Source organism: Sminthopsis crassicaudata, chromosome 4 (assembly GCF_048593235.1).
Source record: "Sminthopsis crassicaudata isolate SCR6 chromosome 4, ASM4859323v1, whole genome shotgun sequence".
Classification (NCBI taxonomy): Eukaryota; Metazoa; Chordata; class Mammalia; order Dasyuromorphia; family Dasyuridae; genus Sminthopsis; species Sminthopsis crassicaudata.
In genome coordinates, this window is record NC_133620.1 from 211,238,935 (window position 1) to 211,254,266 (window position 15,332).

Here is a 15,332-nt window from a genome sequence, read left to right on the forward strand (position 1 = left end):
AAGAAAGAAAGAAAGAAAGAAAGAAAGAAAGAAAGAAAGAAAGAAAGAAAGAAGAAAAAAAAATATTGCCAAGTGGCATTTCTGCAGAGGAAGATGCTGTAATCTCAAATGGGCTATCGAGTCTAAGATTTGGCAGCCCTAGTCCCCTCTGTCCCCCTGTGCTGGTGACACCTTTGGAATCAACTCCTGCCGGAATTAAGGGTTTCTGAAATTAGCAGAGGCCCAATGGGGTGAGGTCTGCCTCGGGTCCCTGGCTCTGGACAAGGACTTCCTGAAGACCCAGCCCTTCCAAGGATCCGTTTCCTGGTAGGTTTAAGAAGCTGGCTTTCTAGGTAGGCTAAATTACCTTCCTCAAGAGCCTGGCTCTAGTAAGCCTGGGAGAGGAGGAAGGGGCGTGTGGAGGAAGAAGCTGCGGGCCGAGTGGGAAGGGGAGCCTTGGAGCCATGTGCAGCAGGTTTGTCTGGGGACCCGTCATTTCTATTGGGCTGTCAGGGGATTCGGGGGACGTTCTGGTTGGTGCGGCCCTAACGCAGGCCAAATTCGGGACTTCAGGAGGTAGGGGACGTTCTGGGGCTGAGCTCGGAGGTGGATCGGCGCCATGTGCAAGCTCCTGGAATTTGCTATTCTTACCCCCTCACCCCACCCTCTTTTCGGTCTTACTCCTCCAGCCTGCGCGCGGCAGCTGCGGCATGGCAAAAGCTCGGAGTCTTTAAAACCTCTGCCTGGGATGGAAACGAAGCCGGGCTTGTTGGAGGTGGCGGAGCAAAGGCAGAGAAGGCAGGGAGGGACCCTCAATCTGCCCAAATGAAGCCTAAGACGTCGGCCTAGAGGTATCGGTGCAGCTCTCTCCTTAGAAAGATGTGTCTAGGACACGCAGTCCAAATACGTGTATGTAACAGAGACTGACAGAGTCGCAGCTCAGTTTCCTTTCCAAAAGGGGGACGTCTCCTTTAAGGAGGGAGCCCTGGGTTACCCAGAGGGGCGGGACACCCTGTGCAAATTGAGACAGCTGCAGAAGCGGCTCCCGAGCGATGCTCTTCTACACTTTCTGCTCCAGCTCCCGCCGCCGCTGCTTCTCTTTCCCTACCTCCTCCTCTTCCTCCTCCTCTTCTTTCTCTTCCTCCTCCTCTTCCTTCTCCTCCTCCTCCTCCTCCAGCAGCTTGCTCCGGAGCTTTTGTTTTCCGGCGCCGAGGAAAGAGCTGCTATGTCCGGAAAGTTCCCAGAGGGATCGGCTCAGGCCACACTGCTTGGGCTCCGCTGGGATTCCCCGGGCTTTGTCCTTTGTCCGAGGTGAGACTTTGGACCCTTTGGACCCTTTGAGGTTTTCCTAGGTGGTGCGAGTGAGGGTGGGTCGTGGAGGAGGGTCCTTGAAACGCGACTGCTAGGGTGGAAGCGCTGGAGAATTTTCTGTTCTGGGGCATTTTTCTGAATGCGCCTAGGTACGTGGGAGCCAGTGGCAAACAGGCTGCCTGAAGATGAAGAAGTTGAGGCTGGAGGTTGGGTATTTTGGGGCACCGCGAACCCAGTTGCAATTGGAGACATCTTTTTCTGCAGCAGAACCCCCTTCAGCAAAAGGAAGATTCCTGGCAGCTGTGGCCTTTCCAGAGGAAAAGCCACCCAGTGGACTGAGTGGGCACCCATCTTCTCTTAAACTTGCCCCTTATAGTCCTTTCAGTCGCTAACCCCAAACCCTCCTTTTCCCTTTCCTTCCCATTTCTCCAGAGTCGGAGGGATTCCCGAGCAATTAGGCCTTCTTGGAAATCAGAAATTGCACTTAGCACAGTTTGGCAGATAATTCCAGATCTTTCAGGTATCCTAAAGCCTTCAGTAGGTGGCTCTTTGGGGTGAGAGGACTAGAAAAGATCTGGAAATCTTTTGAAGCTAAGGCAACGTCCCGTCATCTTTGTCACAATGGTTTATTAACTGGTGTCTGTTGAACTGGATGAAGAATTGGTTTTGAGGAAAAAGGGGTTTCGGAAAGAGATAAATTCAGGGACACACAATGCCTTTTGATATTGAACTGGAGGCAGATGTATAGCTCTGTCTCTCATTGTTTCCTTAGTTAAATTCTCAAGGTAGTCTTCCTTTCAGATTATTTTTTTTAGCTGATTCCTCTCTCCTTTCTCCTTCCCCATTTTGGAATTATGCAGTTTTGCAGAAAAAGCCTTTTTTTTCCCCCTTCAGGATTCAGGCTTTTACTAAGAATAATTGTAGTAGTAGAAAGGGCATTCCTTTATACCAGTTTGGTCCTTCTTTCCCTCTACCCTCCCCCCATTCAAGTTATAAATGAGTACTTGCTGTAAAATATAAACTACATACTAATGCATATTGGAAATCTAGGAATTCCTGTAATCATGCTGCAGTGTACAATGCAATAGTACTCCCCTTTCTTTTTATCAGTATTTCCTATTAATTTTATCAGTATTTATCAGTACTTCCTATTAATCTTATTTGGTGAATTTGCTCATCATTTAGTCTTAGTTTAAGAGATCCTAAAATTATATCCAGGAATTATAATTAGAAAGCATTACCTGATGTTTCACTTAACTGATTTTGCTGACAATTTTGCTTAGTTAGAAGTAAATGTCATGCTAAATCCAAAAGTGATGGTCTAAACAGTTAATGAGTTTTTAACACAATGTGATAGAAAAGGCTTTTTGGTCTAAGAGTTAAACAACCTAGGCTCATACCTTGATACCCCAACTTACTATGTAACCTTGCGCAAATCACAGGTTCTCTGGGAATCCCTTGATCTGGGAAATAGAAGAGGTCACAGGATATTAAGGTTAGAGTTGGAAGGAAACTTTTAAGGTGTTCCAAGGCCTTCATTTTTTTTAATTCCAAAAGCTTATGAGGACTATAGTTTCAGTTTCCTCGTCTCTAAAATAAGGGTACAGGCGAAATTTTATTGATATTTTTGTTTAAAAAATGAAACAAGACCATTTTATTAGGTGAAGAAGCTGTGTAAATTCAAATGAAGGAAGTAGTGGAATATGAAATTTTTTTAAAGTGTGGGGATGGGGGATAAAAATTTTGGCATTTGTCTTGGGTGTGCTATTACCTCTACATGGGAGAATAATGTGCATGCTTGCAAAATGGATTGATAGGAATTGTGGGAGAGCTCTAGTTGTAATAGGAAAATTTTTACAGAATATAATTCCAGAATAAACTTCTAATAGTCTTAAACTGTGTTTGGACAATAGATGATTTTCTCTGATCACAATACTTTCACAATCTTTTCAAAAATATTAGGACATTTCTCCTTTGCCCCCCAAAACAAAGTATCTTCAATACCTGAAATTTTTCAATGAATTGAAAAATTATTTGAAAACCAATTATTTGGGGCCAAATAAAAAACCAAAAAATTCCCACTAAACTCTAGTTACTTCTTTGTTTCAGAATTTCTGGACCCTGGAGGAATCACAGTGAAGCCAGACTCACTATAATGGGTTTGCCATGTTCACTGTAATGGGTTCACAAGATGCTTTAATTTACCTCCCAGGATTCTATCGATTATACTTCTGCACTGAAATTTTGGAGTTGAGTTTATTCTCTATTATGGATTATTTTTGTGAGTGCCTCTTTTTGAATATTTAAACCTTCTTATGAAATATGTATTCATATTTAGCCATCATAGACAAGATTAAGCTTTACTTGCTAAAACATATGCCTAAAAGCAGAGCTGTAGGTATTGGAAGCAGTCCCCAGTGGCTATCATTTTTTGTTAGTTACTATAAATTCCTTTTAATATTATTGTTTTGGTCCTTTGTTTTCATATGCTACGTCTTAACATGATGTAGACAAGGGCTACAGACTCAAACAATCACTACCAAGTAGTGTTTTTTGTCTCTAGCCTCTTAAAAGCTACTGTTTCTCACCACAGTGCAGTTATACCTTGACAGTGTTTCCTTATGCTCACTTAGCTCTTGCTCTAATTTGCTTTTAGAAAAGTAGTACTTTTCATAAAATTATATCCACTAAGTTTTTCTTCCTATGACAGCTGCTTAAATTTGCAAGAGACTTTTCCCTTTTATTTTTAGCCATCAATATTTAAAGATTTATTAGATTAGATTAGAAGTCAAGCTATAGATAGAGAAATTTGGGAAACTTTGTATTAGATATTGGAATTGAAAGAAGGGCAAATAAATGTATTGCTTAAGTGCAGTGTATTTAAAACAGTGATTTCAGTGACAACCAGAATCTCTGGCTAACATTTGTTAGATGGCACATCATTGTTACGTAATTGCCAAATCTGGAAAACACACACACACACACACACAAACACATATACACACACACCTGTGTATATACATATATACACATGCATTTGTAATACATATGTATGTGGGTGTATATAAAATCAACTGTCAATTGAAGCAGTTATTCTTAGATTTCGAACTGCAAGGAACATTTAAGATTCATTGAACCCAGTTCTTTACATTTTATAGAAAAGGAGACTAATTCACTGAGCATTAAATGAACATCTTTTATATCCTAGGCACTTTCTTGGCACTGGAAAAAAATAAAGACTTGATAAAAAAATTAGTTTCTGTTCACAAAGAGTTTATCTTAAAGTCACTAAAGTAATTAGTTTCAGTCCTGGGATTTGAACCCAGGTTCCCTAATTTCAAATTCTCCAAACTTTCTGATGTATTGTTCCACTGCCTATTTGATTATCCAGACCAACTTTTGAGAGTCTTTTTTTTTTATTTACTAGTGTGATTGTAAGACATGAATGCATTTCCTACAAGTGTCTTTTCTAGAATTATAACTAAGAATTTTTTGTACTTTCCAGTTCAAGTTCACATGTACTGAGATAGGCACTGAAGATAGACAGGCAAGACTACAAAATTCCCTACCTTTAGGGATCTTATTCTCTTATTACCTATAGCAGAAAAACTCTTAAGAGAGTTTAAGAGCAATTTGTTTTGAAACTAAATGCCCATTTTAAAATTTATTCTTGAGGATTTGAGCATGTTTGATTTTTTTTTTTTTTTCTTTTGCTCCCATATAATTATATGATTGAAGAACAAGGAATCTGGTTTTTTTGGCTGTTTAACTAAAACCATAACATTTTAGTAATGGATGGGGTTTTTGCTAGTTGATAGGGTTTGTTTTTTTTTTTTTTAACTTGATGTTCCTGTTTTAAGCCAGATATGACTTTAATTTGAACTGGGCAGATGTGACTTTAATTTAAGCTGGATTTGACTACAAAGTATAGGTAATTTTGCAACCACAAAACATGAAGAACATTCCCAATAATTTGTAGTGTGGACAGGCTTACACACTAAAGTGCAGGATTTGCTTCAAGCATTGAGCCATGCTTAGAAAAGATAATTTTAGAAACGGATGGTTTTCTAGCAGTTTTCAATCTCTGAATTTTATGACTAGCTTAAAATATCTATAAATCTGTTAAAAAGTTAAATTTGAATAGCTGTTGAAACTAATTTTTTATCTGTCTCCTCCCCCTGCTCCCCGTTGATTACTGTCAAACATACTTCTAGCCAACTTCTTTTGAGGGTTCACCTACCCCAAAAAAAGCTCTTTTGAAAGGAAAAGGTTATTAGATATTATGCAGGATCATAGATTTAGAAATCTTAGATTCTAATCCCTTCACTTGTCATAGAAAAAAATTGAGGCCAGAGAATTTAAATGGTCATATAAGTAGTAAATAGAAGAACTTTGATTTGAACTCTCAAATATGGCACATATACTGTTTGATATGCCACAAAAAACCCTGGACCTGCATTCAGGTCCCAGTTCTGCCATCTATTAGCTATGTGGCTCTGGGCAGAAGGGTCACTTAACTTTTCTGATTCTCAGTTTTCTCAGCTGTAAATGGGAATGATAAAACTCCTTTATCTTTTGCATAAGACTTTTATGTGGCAAATGATTTTTTAAATTGTAACTTTTGAGCCATCATTACTTTGTTTAATTTTGCATGATTGTTATAAATGACAGAATTGTAGATTTAGAAATAACTAGATGCCAAGGCATCTAGTATGACTTCCTCCCCATTATATTACCTCCTTCCTTTTTAGAACACTCTATTATTATTCCTCTGCCTTACTATTTTCTGTGATGGAAAACTTAGTGGCAGTCCATTCTGTCATTGGACCATTGTAATTGTTAGAGTTCTTCATATATTGAGCCTAAAATAGCCCCTCTCTAAAAATGATTTTTAGTAGTAATTCTAATAGTATAACAGTGTCTGATGTCATCCAAATGGAACATGGTTGAGTTGATTTCATAATGACAAGACTTTTTTTTTTTATTGCAGAAAACTTTATTTTTGAGCTGTGCTTAAAACCCAAACTGATTATTAAATCTATTCCCTAATTTTTAAATTTCCTATATAAGAGTTAATATTTAATACAAACGGTATGCTTTCCCCCCAGAATTTGAGCCCTTGTTTCTTATTTGAGGTTTTTTTGTCCCAAAAGATATATTTTGAAAATAATATTTAAAATATTTTTAAAGATAGGGGTTTGTAAGGATCTCAAAAATCCTTAAAATCAAAAAATAGAGAAGACAATAAATATTAGTTGGCCAAGGAATGGGATTTAAGGCCATAAAAAATAGAGGTAAATTTAGAACCAGAGTTTTTACTGGAGTCTCTTGTTGACCAAACTCAAGGTGCTTTGAATTCAGAATAGTTTTTTATGATTTTCAGTAAAAAAGGCCTCGACTTAGAATCACCTAGTAAACTTTTGAGTACTTACTGTGTTCCAGATACTGTTTTATACTTTTTAAAAGACTCAGACTGTGTCCACAAATAACTTACAGTCTTATTGAGAAGACAGGATATAGTCATATTCAAAACCATACTAGAAGAGTGATTCTTTTCCTTGTTGCCAAAACTCAGATTACAAAATATTGATAAAATTATGCATTCAGTTGGCCATATATGCAAATTATCTTTTATAGGAGTTCCGAGAAAGTGGGGATCATTACAGGTTGGGGTGTTTTGGGAAAGCTTTAATCAGGTTAAGTAACTTGGCTTGAAAAATGAATTTAAAGTGAAAGGACTGAAGAAAGCATTCCAGGTATGACATTTTCCTTTGGGGGAAAGCAAGAACTTACCAATAAAAATCCTGTCCTCTTAATATGAAGAGGAAAAGGGAGGGGAAAAAAGCATTTATCTAGTGCCTATCATGTATCAGGTTGCTAAATCCTTTATAGATTTTATCTCATTTAATCCTCATGACATTCCTTTGAGGGAAATGAATAATAACCTTGTTGAAGTGTTGTCTTTCCTAACCCCACCATCACCATTATTTCAGGTCCCCAAAGACAGCTCCAAATATTTTATCTTCTAGCCATTTTTAATAGCTAATTGTCTTACCACTCTCCTGAAATAATATTATATAAGTTGATACCTTTTAAATATATGAATATCAGAATAAGTTTCTACTTGAGAGAATTCACCATTATAAGCACGTAAAATCCATAATCTTTTGCTTTCTTTGGAATTCTCATTCTCCTTAGCACCTGAATATAGATTCCATACTTACCGTTTTCCCACATTTTCAATCTGACTGGAACAGCTCTTACAAATCAGGTTAGTAGGAGAAATTGGAATTTTCCATAATGATAATATAATCCTTTTAAAAAAGTACTTTATGTTTCTGAATCCTCTTCTTTTGGGTCTTTTCCTGATTTCCCAAATTGTTCATATTCCTCCAATTAGTCTCAAAATTGTTTTATACTTATTTTTATATTAATTTTGTGTTTATGTGTATACGTGTTGTTATCTCTCAATAGAATTTAAGCTTCTTGAAAATAAGACTGTTTCATGCTGTTTTTATAACTTCAATATTATATCTGGTGGGTAAAAAGCCATTTGGAAGAATTGTATTCATATCCCTCCCCTAAAATATACTGGCAGTATGATCCTGGGCAAATCACTTTACTTATCCATATTGTAGGTGATTCTCTATACCACACTGAAGTGAAGATTCTTGTTTGCACTGGTGAAGCAAGTTTCCTATTGAAATCGCAGGTCTAGCCCTATCCTCACTATCAAATAGTGTGCTTAGTATATAGGAGGCATTTAACAAATGTGTGTTGGATTGAATTGGTTGAACACATGAATTAGATAGCATGGGCATTCTCTCTATTTAATAAGAAAGAACATTGAGTATTAGGTCAAGTAACTTACCCAAAGTCACATAGATAGTAATTGTTTTTGGCTTTCTGTTTCATATGTTTAAAAAAAACCACCAGATTTTTCCAAATATGTGTAAAAATTGTTTTCAACTTCACCTCTGCAAAGTATTGCAACAGAAAGGGTTAAATCCTATATATACTCTGATCCACATTCATTCTCTGTAATTCTTTCTCTGGATGTGGATGACACTTTCCATCACAAGCCTATTGAAACTAAATCACCTCATTGTTGAAAAGAGCCAAGTCCATCACAGTTGATCATCACATATAGATGGTAATTGTTGGAGTTGTTGTTGGAGATCTTCTAACTCCAGGTTCCCATGATCTTTCTACTTACCATTCTGTTTGTTATGTATATTTTTACTCTTACTCTAGTTGAGGGAACAAATCCTAATGCTTTAGTGATTTGGCTAATGTATTTTTTTTTTTTTTATTATAGCTTTTTATTTACAAGATATTTGCATGGGTAATTTTATAGCACTGACAATTGCCAAGCTTTTTGTTCCAATTTTTCCCCTCCTTCCCTCTCCCCCAGATGGCAGGTTGACCAATACATGTTACATATGTTAAAGTATAAATTAAATGCAATATATGTATACATGTCCAAAAAGTTATTTTGCTGTACAAAAAGAATCAGATTTTGAAATAGTGTACCATTATTGGCTAATGTATTTTTTAAATTAATTGCTCGAGGTATCTTAACATTTATAATTTCACATGTAAGCAAACTACTTTTTCTCTCCCTTCACTTTCATTATTACTTATGCCTACTGGCATTTGTGTGGACATGTTAAGGAACGAGCTAGGATTTGTGCATTTATATGAAATGAATGGATCTGCATAATCTTTAAATTTTGGGAGCATTAATAAAATCTTGGACCAAAATGACAAATCTTCTTGACTAAAAAGAGAAACCATTTCTGTGCAAAAGTGGTATCATTTTAAAGGGAAAAAAACAACAACAATGGTTCTGGTGTTAAAGGATTTGAATTAGAATCTTATTTCTGTAACTGTGGAAGTCACTTAGATTCTTTGTGCCTCAGTTTCTTAATCTGTAAAATGAGGGGGGTGGCCTAAATAATTAGTTCATGTCCCTATGCCCCAAAATCTTCAATGGCTCCCTCTTGCTTGGTGAATAACAATTAAACCAGAAGACCTAATAGCAATTATCCCCTTCTTTGTTTCCTCTCGTGTTTATATTCTAAAATGTCTCCTCCCATCAACCCATTTAGTCTGGCTGAAACTTGTTAGTATAGTCACAATGATGATGGGGAGGGTACAGGAGTTTTTCTTCCTTTAAAAGAGTAAATTGCTATCTTTTTAAGGAAAAAAAAAGTTAATTGGCAAACATAGAAGGTGGCAGGAAGCTTGGTACCCAGACATCCCTTTGGCAACTCTAGTGGATGTATTTTTAGTCTAAACAGGATCTGGCTGGAGATAGAGGGAAGATGGTGCTACAGTGAAATAATTGGAGTATTTCCTAACTGTGAGTTTGAGTGCATTTTGTACAATGTAAATTTTGCAAAAAATTAGAGATGAGGTCAGAAACTTTTTCTTCTTCATTGTATCTTTTCACTCAAATGGTACATTACTTGCTTTAACACAGGGTTCAGCTATATTTTCATTCTTGCTGTTACATAGAACACTCTTTGTTATCTCTCTCTCTCTCTGTGTAGGCTATCTATCTTTCATGTTTGCAAAGTTCTATTCAACCATTTTGTTTAGTCCCTCCCCAGTTTCCTTCAAAATTTAGCCTGTACATTGCCTCTTTGGAAACCCCTGGCTTAGGGGATATTAGTTTGAATCTCAATTCTGGTAATATCTGTGAGACATTAGCTAAGTTATTCAAATCTTCTTGAGTCTGTTTCTTCATCTATAAGATAAAGAAGTTGAACTAGGGGAACCCTGAGATAACTTCCAGCTTTGGTTCTATTATATTTCAGGTCCTTACTGCTAGTCACTCTCCACCCCATTTCCTATATTTATGTATTTTCTTTAGTTCATATTTGCATTTTGCATATATGCACATATGTGTATAAATACATATATGTGTATATATATATATATATATATATATATACACACACATACATGCATATTCTATTCCCAGCTTAATCTTTCTCCTTTGATAGAACATAAGCTTCTTGAAGGCAAGAGCTATTTCCTTCTTGTCTTTTTTTTTTTTTCCTGCTTATAGAATGTCTAGCACACAGTAGGCACTTATTGCTTAATTATTAATTTATTTCTATCTTTTATAATACTTTTAACATAATTGTATATAATAAATACTTATTGAGTAAGTGGTAACTTTGTTTTTGGATAGGCAATTTGCCTTAAGTGACTTGCCTAGAGTCACACAGCTGGTATTAGGTATCTGAGCTTAGATTTGAACTCAGGCCCCCCGATTCCAGGGCCAGTGCTGTATTTACTGTGTCATCTAGCTTCTGCAATAAATTCTTTTCGAAAACATATTCATGGTCATTGCTGAGAAGTGAGCTGTCTTTTGAACCTGTAAAGTGAAGATTCTAATGAACAAATTCTAGTAAACTATGAGAGTGGGTCACATTAAATAAAGGCAATTTAGCTTTGTGGATTTTTTTAGTCTGTTTTTTTTGGTTCCTTATTGTTAAAGAACTTTAATATAAAAATGATGAAAAACATGCATATATTACATAAAATCTGTGTTCATATGTTACGTATATTATATAATACATATATAATGTATTGTATACTATACATATGTATATTACACTTAATCATTTTAAATTGAAGATTGCAATGTTAGAAATACCAGTGTTTTATTGTTCCACAAGAACAAAAATGTATTGTCTCCCTTTGTTGTAAATAAATGTCTAAGGTATTAAGTAGCACTTTCATTTCTTTTTCTTAAAATAGACTCATACCTGTAAAGCATAAACCTAAAAATAAATGCACATGTTTAAGTTTGAGAATTTGTTAAGCTTTAATACCATTTTTCATATTGATCAGAATGCATGGAAGCATCATTAGTAGAAAGAATGTTATGCAAGGAGGCAAATGACTGATTCTCACAATAAATAGCTTTGTGATATTCTGTTAATAGCTTAATTTGTATGGACCTTAGTTTTCTCCCTTGTTATGATAGAAGGTTAGATTAGATTATTTTAGTAATTCATTTGTGACATATTAAACCTTAGAAATCATGTAACATCTTTTATTTTATAGATGTGGAAACAAGTCTAGAGAAGCCTAGCCTTAATGTCTCACAGTCTTCTAGCTCATGACTAATGGTAACATAACTGAGATATCTTTTCACTTAACAAGGTTATTCTGTGAAAAAGTACTTTGCCAACCTTGAAATACTGTATAAATGGAGTGTTATTATTTTAGTGTCTTTTACTGCCAATCTAGCAAATAATTTTGCTCTCTTGGAGTCATAATGGTTTTGGTAGTGTTATGTTTTGTTTAAAAAAACAAAAACATATGAGATTATCACTCTACTTCTGAACCATAATGACATGGTTCAGAGAATAGAATTGTTGGATAGGTTGAAGTTTAAAGAAATCAAAATAATAAGTCACTTAGATAGCACTTTAAGGTTGACAAAATACTTTCCATATAACAACTTGTTTAAGAGGGATTACAAAAATTATTCTATTTTTATATGTGGGAAAATGTGAAGAAAGAAACAAAGGCTAGTTAAGAAAATGTTACCTCAATGTAAATATAGTTATATTTCATCTAGATTCTGACAGTGTATCAAGTGAATGCAGAACTATACTTGACAGATTACTGTACTAACTTGTGAAGACAGATTTTTTTTAAACATGAATAGATAATATTTTTAGGGTAACATGTAGTTTATCTCAAAATACAATAATGATTGGGCTTGGCCTTGAAAGGGAGCAAGAGTTCCTTTAGATATACAAGTGAGGATACAATAAAAAGAAAACTCAAATACTTTTCTAGTAGTTTTGTGAAGGAAATGAGTACAGTTAAATTTCTATTTTCCATAGTAATAAAGTGGAAATTCTTTGAGGCTCAACACCTACCTTAGTGAAACCTTGAATTATTTCCTTTGTAAAACAACATTTCAAATAATGTGATTTGATTTAAATTTATTTATCTAAATTTGTGTATTAATTAACTCTTTTATACCATCCTGCTCTGTTGACATGATGTAGCATGCAGGTGAAGTATTCCCAATAGCTCTGACATTGAAGCAAATGTTCTGTCAGGCTCTACCAACTTCAGAAGTTTTTTTTTTAAGTGAATTGTCTCTTAAGTATTAGTCTAGCTAAACTAGTAGAGGCTTATTGCCAGAAGGTTGGACACCAGATGATCTTCCTTCCTTCCTTCCTTCCTTCCTTCCTTCCTTCCTTCCTTCCTTCCTTCCTTCCTTCCTTCCTTCCTTCCTTCCTTCCTTCCTTCCTTCCTTCCTTCCTTCCTTCCTTCCTTCCTTCCTTCCTTCCTTCCTTCCTTCCTTCCTTCCTTCCTTCCTTCCTTCCTTCCTTCCTTCCTTCCTTCCTTCCTTCCTTCCTTCCTTCCTTCCTTCCTTCCTTCCTTCCTTCCTTCCTTCCTTCCTTCCTTCCTTCCTTCCTTCCTTCCTTCCTTCCTTCCTTCCTTCCTTCCTTCCTTTTTTTTCCTTTTCTTTCTTTTCTTTCTTTCCTTTTCTTTTTGGCAGGGATGGGGTAGAAGTAACAATAATTCATTATTGTCTAATTATTGGAGGACATGATCTAGGTTTGTATAGGGATTACTCGTACAAGTAAAAAATTATGAATTTTTGCAATATTAACCTATACTACACTGTTAACCTACACTGAAATTTATGGCTAGTCCCCAAAGCTCATGTTACCCAGTAGTTTTAACTTCTGCCATCAAAACTTCTATCAAATGGTGTTATGTTTTCTATAGCACTTGTTAATGGTAGTGGAAATGGCCAAAAGGGTGCTTAGGAGGCAAAGGAAAAAGATTCTGGAAAATCCACATGCTATATATTAAGTGGCAGTATATACACATACATACACACATGTATGTATGTACACACATATACACACACCCATATACATATATATATATATATGTTTCACTTATATGTGTAATAGTTATCTTCTGGATTCAGGTTAATAAGCAAAGTGACAGGGTTTGTTTTTGAAAATAGAAAATGAAGTTTTATGTGTCAAGACATGATAGCAGGGTGCTTAGACTGCTTCTTCACACTTCTTGCTTCCAATTTTAAAATCTGTCACTTTTCCTAGCAGGTAGATTTTCATTCTTGTATGGGATCTCTGTGGCACTGGCTCCTTTCTCTAAACACTAGTCTTAAGACAGTGTTTTTCAGTTCTATTAGGAGTTTAAGTTTATAAGACATATTTTAGAAGACATATATTATTTTTAAGCTGTTCAGTTTCATAGTCCAACTTCCCAGATTTCTGTAGACACATCAAACTGTTTATTGCATTAGATTTCTGGGACTTACCATTGGTAGGAAGTTCAACATATCCTATTTTTGAAGCTCTGTTCCTCTTTTTCCCTTTTTTATAATAACCTGGATGATGAACTGAAGTTGGTGCTTTTTTGTGTTGGTAACTTATTTTTTAAAAGAAGGTATCATTTTTCAAAGTTTATTTTAAAATTATTCTAACATTGAAACACTTTTTTTTTTTGAAAGGTCTTTGTTTTTGTCTCCCCCCCCCCCCCCGCCCACTTCTTGGAATAAAAAAGTCCTAAAATTTCTTTCAAGTGAGTAGGCTGTAATAGTGAAAACTAGATGAGGCAGTGAGTAGACTATTGGACATAGGCTGAGGGAGACCTGAGTTTAAATGCAGTCCCAAATACATACTAGCTATGTGATTCTGGGCAAATCAATTCATTTCTGTCTCAATTTTATCAACTATAGATTAAGGATAATAATAGCATCTACCTCTCTGGGTTGTTGTGAGGATAAAATGAGGTAATATTTAAAAGCATTTTGTAAGTCTTAAAGTGCCATTTAAATGCTAATAATTAGGAATGTGGCCCTAAAAATTGGTAATAATTGACAACTGAATCAGGGGAAGACCAGAATCTAATTTTGTGTTTTTCTTAATTAATCATTATAGATAAGAAATAAAAACACAGCAGTAGAATAAGGGATAACAGAGAAATAGTTAGAATCAGTGGCTTAATAAATTTTAGATAAATTTCAGTTGCCATCAATTAGGATTTGAAAAATTAATCTTTAATGTTAGTAAATTAAATACATCAATATTTTCTTATTAAAATGAATTTATTCTCACTTTCTTAGTTCCATAATAATGTATTAAATGTTTACAACATATAAGTATTGCACTTAGGAATTCTGGATACAAAAAGAAAAAAATGACACAGCTCTTGCTCTCAAGAGTTTATAGTTGAAAGAGATGAGGATAGGGGAAAGAAATCGACCATACATATAAATAAGTGAATAATGTTCTGAGGGGGAAAGAGAGGGAGGGGTTGAAGGAGGAAAGAGAGAAGGGGGGTGAGGAAAGGGGAGAAGGAGAGGGAGAGAGAGATTGAAAAACTCTTGTAGATATTGAGAGTGTGTTTTTAGCTGGATAGATCCACATTCTACAAGGAGATAGCCTGTGATTGATCTTTATCTTGAAGAAAATGAAGTATGTTAGTGGACAGATGTGGAGAATGGGTTTCAAAGGAGTAAAAAACTGTATTTTAACCCTAGTTTATTCCCTTATTTTCACATATGAATGATTTGTATTGATCTAAAAGTAATATTAGGATGTGAATGAAATTTCAGTTTTATATATGAGAATTTTATTTGCACATACACACACACACACACACATACACACGACCTTGGGACCTTTTATAGGATCTTATTAGAGGTTTAAAAAAACAACAATTGTATTATAATGAAGACCTTTTGATCCTAAATCCCCTCAGAGGTTAGTTGTCTAAAAATTTCTTATTGCAGTACATTAGTGATATGTTAATATCTGGGAGGAGGCAGTCATCTCTTCTTTCTGATCAATATCTGGGACTTGGACATATGATTTCTCATATAAATTTAAAATTCTGCTTATTCTATTCAATTCTAGCATCATAAATATTCATTGAGAAATGCTTTTCTTACAGAGAAATTGCAATGTTCTTTTTCTCAGAAATTTTTTTGGTTAGTTGTTGGACAGTATGTCAGATTT

At 35.4% G+C, this 15,332-nt stretch overlaps 1 protein-coding gene across 2 annotated transcripts in view; it reads left to right on the forward strand.

Annotated features, from left to right (window-relative positions):
- Positions 1-401: 401 nt before the first annotated feature.
- The window catches only part of GPR63 (G protein-coupled receptor 63), a 45,005-nt gene continuing 30,074 nt past the window's right edge, over positions 402-15,332 (forward strand). The window contains exon 1 of one of the 2 annotated variants that reach the window (XM_074310259.1): positions 402-454. The gene's annotated coding sequence lies outside the window, so the exon portion shown is untranslated. Of the gene's footprint in view, positions 455-1,153; positions 1,291-15,332 lie in introns of those variants that run through there. The other variant, XM_074310258.1, reaches the window with a different exon arrangement.